Below are 9,251 nucleotides of genomic sequence, written 5' to 3'. Positions count from 1 at the left end.
GAAAATCCCCGGCGAGGCCCTCTAACGCTCCCCCGACGTTCTTCTTCTCTTATCGCCTCTTTGTGACGCAGTCATTGTAGTGAGCGGAGCGAATTTCCATATTGATCTGCGCGAGACATCAAAGCAGGCGAGAGGGATAACATGTTTACAGCAGTTACAATCGTTTGTCTGTCACGTGCGTGCAACTACCTTTAAAACAGGACACTGTGAGAACAAACGGGGCTTGTGATGGGGATTTGTAAAACACTAAACACAATTTCAAGGTCGGCTGACTGGATGCAAACAACTGAAGACAAAGGCAAACATTCTCTGTGTTGTTATTATACAAATTATATTGCAGACTGAATTATGAATAGGGAAGAGGAGTTTTTGGTTGTCTAATTGCAATTTTTCCCCTCAATATTGCGATTGCAATTTAATATGCTTTTTTTTCCCCTATCTGTCTTTTCTATGTATTTTTTGACAAGCACAAGCAATAGTTTCATCTGTATTACAATCAAGCCATATCAGATTTATTGTACATGCATGTTTTATTCTTATAGGTTATGAATGAGTTTCAACTTCACAGAGTAAACCTAGGTCAGTGAGTCATAAATCGGTCATAAATCATAATGTCGTAAATCTGTCATAAATCTTTTCATGTTTCATGAAACAATATGTAAACATGTGAACTGCACTGAACTTATGTAGCTACTGTGTAAATAAGTAAAATGTGTATACAGTGTATATTATAGACACTATGGATGTTTATATGACAGGTAACAATGGCAAGACTTATTCAGCTCAACCTTTACCCTAATCTATTTGAATTACAATTACATCTTCTCCCAGAAGAAGAAATTAACACAGAGCATTAAAATTACAATCTAAAGCGTTTATTAAATATAAAATATCCTGCAACACATAACTGGGCTTTGTGTTTATCAGTCTCCATTGAAGGCCGAAAGGAAGTGAAACTACTGATCACACAAATTGGAGATTCATTTGTTTTTAATGACTGATTTTAGTGCAAGATTGTATTTGTTGAGCCGACAACACCAATAGCAGGATAATTATTACATCAGACATAACATGACGTTACACAATCATAAAATGTACATTAAATGGAGTGAAATAAAAGATGGGCATGGGGGGGAAAAAGTGGCAAAAATGTCCATCTTAATTTGCATTTAATTGAGTCAAGTACAATGAAGTGTTTCAGCACGTTTGAAGCACTCATTTTTGTTGTTGACGTTTGAGGCGACGATATCCACTAGGGGGCGACTCTAGATCACAGTATTCCATGACTGTGGCTTACATGAATTTAAGCGAACTAAATAAATCTATCCATAAAATCGAAACAGGAATAATAATAACAATAATAAAAATAAGCAGGTATTTTGTTTTAAAATGTTCATGTGACTTTTATGAAAGATCAAAAACAAGACAAATAATACTGACATTCAACCACCATGCCACACAATGAGTTCCCATTTCCTACTTTTCTCGTTCGTTGCTCCTTTCTTATTGAAGGTTCAAAATAAATGATGCTTTTATGTGCCCAACACTAACATGGCATGTTTGGCAACTCTTGGATCATCTCAACCAGAATTTAATTGAAGTTTGCCACTTCGGCATGGCTTAATAATCACAACCCCGTGAACATTCTTCTTCCTGTCAGCTTATTTTTGTATTACGAGAGTGATAGAAAATCTCCACCAAAAAAAAGTGTTTAAAGTGGTATTCGCCTCCTTCTTTTGGACAATATTCATCATATTACACTCCTGCTGTGGCCAAGTCTTCAGCTGGTGTGTGTGAGTCTTTTTGAACATAGACATGCATATAGAAGCTATCATAGGCTCCCTCGCCCCTTCTTTCCTCTGCCTGATGTAGTGTGACAGTGTGTTAGCCCGCAGCACTCTGCTGGCTTGGAAACAATCAGCTTTGACAGAAAGGGGGTGGAGGAGGTGGTGCTGGTGCTGATGGTGGTGGTGGTGGAGGGGAGCTCGAGGGAGCAAGGAGGGGTGAGGAAGGGTGAGTGAGGGTGCAGGGAACTTGCGGCCGGAGGCCTGGGTATGATGAACTGGATGAAAAGAGTTGTCGACTGAGGCAAAAGCTGGATGGACGGATGCGTGGAACGATGGATGGACAAAGTGTGTTTGACAGGAATGAGGATTGCAATGCTTTGCTACACAGTTGGGTACCAGTGAGGAAATATGTTAAACCCACAGGACAGGGAAAATAATTCGTACCACCTTCCTGTACTGACTGTTCAGTGTGGCTAAAGTGACAACAACAACAAAATAAATAAATAAAACTATAGAACAGAAGGAACAAGACCTGCCAGCAGAGTAAAGCAGACACGGTATTCTGATTAATATTGTGTGTTTGGAATATTAATTAAGCTGATAAATCAACCTGTTTGTATACATGTCAGAGGGCGGCCATTTTGCCACTTGCTGTCGACTGAAAATAACATCACAGTTGCTCAGGGCTCAGGTAACGAGCAATCACGACTACGCTTGCTAATATCACATGACCAAACTCAGAAACAGGTCATTGGTTTTTACCTGAGCCCTGAGCAACTGTGATGTCATTTTTAGTTGACAACAAGTGGCAAAATGGCCACCGCCTAATGGAAAAAATGGGGGGGGGGAAACAGGTGTTTTTTGCTGCTTTGGTCATGTTCCACAAACGCAATATTAATCAGATTGCCATGTTTACACTAATGGGGGAGCATAGAAAATAGTATTGTAAGGAACATTTTGGGGTTGATTTAATTTTCCCTTCCTCCTGTGTCAAAAATAATAACATTTTGGTTAAAAATTGGATTGACTTGCTACTTAAGTCATTTTGACACACACTTTTTTTTTTGTCAAAGCAAGTTTTGAGAGCTGGTCCAATTTTAGACCAACATTTTTTTTTTTTTTTTTTTTTTTACATGTTAACGCATATACACTGTAAATGTATGATCACCTTATAACAAACTAATGGATAGCTAGTATTTTAGAAGCCAGTAAAAAAATATACATAGGAATAATACATTTTTCAATGCATTTAAAAAATGAGATTGGTAACAAAATATGCTTGCAATATCTCAATGTTAGTAAGAAAGAAGACAGTTTTCAATTGTACACTCTAAAAACAGTTGGGTCAAAAGTAACCCAATTATGCATCAAAAATGGACTGATCCACATTATGGGTCAATTTGATCCAATTTTCTGGGTTGTTTTACCCAAGTAAAAGATCTGACCAATATTTATAAGTTGTTTTACTCTAAAAGACCCATTTCTTGACTCAAAGTTGGGTCAAATTGACCCAAGTAGAGGATCGGTCCATTTTTTACCCATAGTTGGGTTATTTTTGACCCAACTGTTTTCTGTAGTGTCTTAGCAAAAACATGATTATTAAATGATATGGCGGGCCAGATCTGGCCCCCGGGCCTTGAGTTTGACATTTGTGACCTAAAGTATTTATTATTGATTTTTTCTTTCCATTGAAACTAGCAAAGATTAGAATTTTTTTTTTTTTGCACTGAATGTGTCAACAGCAATAGAAAGATGCTCCTGCCACTTTTACAGTAAATGTTTTTTAAATAAAGTTGACGCAGGAGAGATCGAGTTGATTCACCTGTTAGATGATTATCCCCCAAAAAGATTTTAGGGACTTTTATATTGCTTAGGAAATAGGAGGGTTTTCTCCAACCCACACTTTTTAGTTGATGGCAAATATTAATATTCATAACTGCAGTATGACGAGGGTTTGCTTAAGGCCCCCGTGATGACTAAAATACGCCCCTAGACAAATTGTGTCAGACCACGTATTTTCTCATTTATGCCATGTTTTAGTACTCATGTCGTCATATGTGTTCATTTTGTTTGGTTTTAACTGGACCAAACGCAAGCTAATATCAGATTAACTTTGACCTCATGGTTGAATCTTTCATTCTATCATAACAAAATCTCTTGAATTGAGCCAACCTTTGTAACCTTGTCGTCACTTAACCACTTGACTCTCTCCATTAATTTAGTTAGTGGGGTCCATTATAAAAGCCCCTCTCAAGGTGCAGCCACTTGTCACTCACTGTGTCGTTGACGGCTCAGCTGCCTCGCCTGCTTTAACCAGCTAATAAATATGAAAACAGCAGGTTAAAGTTTTATGTCTGAAAGGATTATAGTCTTCTATAGAGTCCCGTGAAAAATCCCCCAAACCTCATAATGCTCAATGTTGTCCCATAAAACCGTGTTGGACAAAAGAGGGAGAAGAGGAGCTTTTTCACGCATAAGGGGTTTTCTCAAGAGCACATTGAGTGGAGCCGGGCCCTGGACCCGCCCATAGATTATGTGGCTGTCAAATGAAAGCACGGCTGGGAGCGGCAGGTGCGTGTGCCAGGCACGAGGGGAGGGGGGTCACAGGGGTCTGGTGACCACGCAGGGTGGAGGTGTGTGTGTGTGCGTGGGTTTGTGTGTGTGCGCGGAGAATGCTATATGCAGCTGCCGGCAGGAATGTTTGCACATTGTCACTTCCATTTAACTTGCTCTTTTGCTTTTGTCTCCTCCCTTCCCGCATCGACGTGGCTGACCGGGGGTCCCCCACGCCTCTTCCCTGGCGCAAAGATGGAGCTAAACGGCAACACTTTGTCCACAAAGACCACATGTGGGGCCGGTCATGCTTACCTCGGTGCTGTGAAATGGAGGATTAAGAAAAGTTAGAGTGATATACATAGCTCATTGCTCGGAGAGTTTTTGCAGAACTCATCATCAACACACTCTTTGGCTTGTCACACTTTAAAATCCCCAGAGGCCTCTTTTGTGCACGTTACTCCGATTTTTTTGAAGCTACAACGTCAACATATGGCGGCCTGTAGATGAAGCTCTTTAATAATGCGCCTCATGAATTTATCCACGCAACTTTGCCAAAAAATCAATCAAATAACACACACAATGCAAATCAAGCTCCACGCTAAATTCGCTAACTAATCTCATGTCATGTGGCTTTTCATTGAGCCTTATCTTTTCTTCTCATGCATTCACAATAAGGTCAATGCATTGTTATCAGACTACAGTTAGCAATAAAAGACAGTTGTTCGCCATGCTGACCCATGCTGCATCTTCGCCCCCAAAAACGGGCTGTTTGCACCATACCTTGGCGTCTAATCTCTGCAGTCCCATTCCAAACTGTGGCCTAAGGCTATGTGTGGGTCCTTATTTAATCCCCACACACACACCCAAGTCCCACGTATTCCGCGGGGATTTGGCAAAACTCTTATATGTCAGAGCTGAACAAGGCCGCTTTTTCACACCATCTTCTAGCAAAAAGGGATTAATGGCCCCACCATTATGTGCAATGAAAATGAATAACAAACAGCCGTCTGTTTATCCTGCAGAGAAAAGTGTGTCCTTGTGCCTTTTTATCGTATCGTCTTTGAGGAGGGGGTTGCGGAGGTGACACGCCAGAAAAAGCGTGTTAAGTTACCATCTGACGCTTTACGTCTCCCTGTAGAGAATTACAGTTTGTGTATGCACATGTTGTATGGAAAGGGAGACTAAAAATTATGGATGGAGTAGTACGGATACCAGGTATCGGTATTGGGCTGATACCCGGGCTAATTTCAAGGCATCTGTGCTCTCAATGTGGCCGTATGATTGGGAACTAGAGGCATACATGTCTGAGAGATGCCAATTAAGATGCAATTTCTGTATGTGTATGTATATAAATGGGCAAAAGTATCAAAAAATGTATTATTGTGTAATTTTAAGGGAAAATGTTTTATTGGGATATCTTTATTTATATTTTTAAATTATTTTATTCTTCATTTAAAATGATCTGTCATTATTATTATTATTATTATTATTATTATTATTATTATTATTATTATTATTATTATTAGTTTAAAATGTATTAATTGTTTTATTTAACAAATGTTATGCATCAAAAGTAGTCTATAATGCCATGATGTAGAGTATCTGAATTTTACTTTACTAAATTTGTGGAGCTACTATTAAATTAAATGTTGTACTATTAAATGAAAAATGTAATTCTTTATAAGGCACTCATTTAAAGCCATTGAAATTGTTGGAGTAAGACTAGCTTTACTATAACATTGTGAAAGAAGTTTTGCGCAAGATACTAATATATACAGTACTGTTTGTATGGCCCTTACATCTCCATATGTGTGACGTATATATGTGGCAAGCGTGCATGTGCAAAAGCTGTATACATGGTTTACTCATGCGGAATCCCGAAAGTAGTTAAGGGAACATTTGACCGACTAATATCTAGTTTACGTCACAAGCTAAAAAAAAAAAAAGGTAGTAAAAGGAAGCATTGCACTCATTGAAAAGCATTGGACTTTGGGTCGTAATTTGATTTGTGATGATTATTTTGATTTCAAAAATGTGATGAAATGTTGTTTTACTAGAAAAACAATCTGCCTGGTTAATATGTTTGTCACAGGCGAAAGCAATACAATATGCTGTTTGTTTACACCATGTAAAGGAAGCATTTGCATTGCGGAAATATCAGAAGCGCCCAGATGTTCGGAGTTGTCAATATTTGGCTGGCCGAGCGGTTAGCTAGCTAATGCCGTGCTAGCAACAAACGAAAGAAAGTTGACCTGAGAGATGAACTAGCTTAGCGCTAGCTAGGAGGAGGCTAGTAGCAACTGATGAGTTATTAACATTGTTTTTCAGTTTCAATTTATATTTTAGCCGTTTTGGATTTAGTAATAGCAGTATGGCTCAATGAATAGAATTGTATTCTTATCTGTCTCACTCTCAGAAGAAGGACAACGGGTTTCTTCCATTTGCTATCTTGAAGGGAGTTTAGTCTAGTACCGGTCTCAGCCGGTCGGAAGAGGGGAGGCACAGGCTGATGTATTGTTTTTCTCTAATCTGATTTTTATTCCTGGGAACTTGCTGATGGGAGGAGACTTTTCGTATTCACCCACTTTTCAATAAATAATGATGTGCCGGAGTAGAGAGGAGACACAATCTGAACAGACCACTGTTTGAGTGAGTTCAATTGTTGTCATCAAAAGCTTTTGATACCTTTGCAAAGGGACTTCTTCACCAGAATCTCACCATTCAGTTAATTGAACACGCAAAGAGTACAATATAAATATTGTTGACTCTAACACAACCTTATGGATTTGAGATGCAAAAAATAAAAATACATTCTTTATTCGGCCGTTGTCTATTTTAAACTAAAAAGTTTAACCGACGAACAATTGTAGGCGACAATCTGATACTTTGGAATGAGATAATTGAAATGGCTTTGTAACGCACAATCAAGATAAAGCGCTACACAATATAAGCGCTCTCCATTTACCATTTTCATCAAATTGTATTTTTTATTTGTTGGACTATGACGTGTTATTTGGCAACAGTAAACCAAATAACCCATTCGAGTTGATTCAGTCATTTGGTGACTTATAGTTGTGTCAAAAGTAACCCAATTATGGATAAAAAATAGAATAATTTTATAAATTTGATCCAACTTTCTGGATTGTTTTATACAAAATGACCCAATTTTTTGACCCAAGTACAGGATCTGACTAATATTTATGAGTTGTTTTACACTAAAAGACCCATTTATTGGCTCAAAGTTGGGTCAAATTGACCCAAGTAGAGGATCAGTCCATTTTTGATCCATAGTTGGGTTATTTTTGACCCAACTGTTTTTAGAGTGCATTTCATTTTCTTATGTTTAAATGTTGAGCCCCATGGCCACTAAACTTGGTAGTACCTACATGTTTAGATAAAAGTGCAATATACACAAAGGTTCAGAAATGATTACATTTAATGTTTCAAGAAATTAGATGATCTCACAAAAATTCATCACAGAATTATTGTGCCAAAACCCAGGCCAATTTATTATTTTATTTTATTTTCACACTATTTTGTTGCTCTCACTGAAGACTAATAATCAGACTGACCCATTAATAAATAAATCACTTAGAATAAATTAAAAACAAATCTTCCACCTCTGCATTATTTCTCCTCATTGCACTATTTTTCCGCCTTTTCCCCCAGCAAAAACTCCATCCCCGCAACTGCCAAGACTGACTATGCGGCTCGCATGGAACATACGAAAATGAAATATGAAACAGTATGTGTGATAAACTGGTAGATAATCATCTTTTCATTAAAACTTTCATCCCGAGTGACTTAAATATTCAAGAGGCCAATTACGGCGCTTTTGTATCTCTTTCTCTCACACTCTGACTATTCTTAACAAGAGCAGTCAGCGCGTGAGGGAAGGAGTGTGTGGCTTGAGGGGTTGAGTGAGAGCATCATTATGGAGTGGTCCAGTGGAGGGAGGGATAAAGGGGGTGACCTACCATCCCTCATTGGGGGAGACAGGGAGCAGCAGGCCTAATGTGAGGCTGTCCAAATACTGGGATGAGGACAGGAGAAACAGGAGATGTTGAGACAAAGTGCAGGTGCAATGGTGGATGGATGGATGGATGGATGGATGGATGGAGGGATGTTGTGGAGAGAGAACAGACAGACTGAACCGAGACAAGTATAGATTTTCCATGCAGATAGTGGAAAGATGCGCGCATTCTGATGAGTGCCACAAATAGGGTGCACGACTCTCTTGTGTGCCGATGTAGAATGAGTGTGTGTGCGTGTATTAGCAGTCGGAGCACTGAAGCCCACAGGCGATTCCTGTGTGAGCTTGCGATAAAGGGGGGAAAAAGGGAGAGGAAGTACAATGGGGGTGTGTGGAGGGGGGGGGTACGGGTGGTTGAGAGGAGGAAGTTAGTTGGTTGGATGGGAGGGGGTGGAAGAGAGGAGAGCGCTTCCTCTGTGCTTAAAAAAAAAGAAAAGATAAAAAAGCCTCTGGATCATGTCCCCGTTGGTCCTTCTCTTTACACACACACATCCACACAGAATCCCTCACCCAATTGCACCCCCCCCCCCCTCCCCCTCAAAAAAAGAGTGTCTTGGCAGGGTAATTAAGAATGGCCTCTAAACACAGGCGTAAGGCAGCCACGCTCCAGATGAAAGTAAATGATTAAAATAATTACAGGCTGCAAGATGACGAGCCGGAGTGTGGGGTGGCCGCCGGACATTTGTCAGTAATTAGATAATTAATCTGAATGCAAATGATGAGCCCTAACGAAGCAGTCAAGCTGAACCGGCGACAACTGCCGTGAGTGAAATGGGAGGGGGGGAGGGGGGGGGGGGCTGGAGTTAAAGGCATAGGGAGGAAAAGAGGAAAAACACATCTATATTGAGAGTGTAAAATATCCACCCTGCTATAAA

This window comes from Leptonotus elevatus, chromosome 19 (genome assembly GCF_054856555.1).
Source record: "Leptonotus elevatus isolate MCC_2025b chromosome 19, RoL_Lele_1.0, whole genome shotgun sequence".
NCBI classification, from domain to species: domain Eukaryota; kingdom Metazoa; phylum Chordata; class Actinopteri; order Syngnathiformes; family Syngnathidae; genus Leptonotus; species Leptonotus elevatus.
This window is presented reverse-complemented; position numbering follows the sequence as displayed.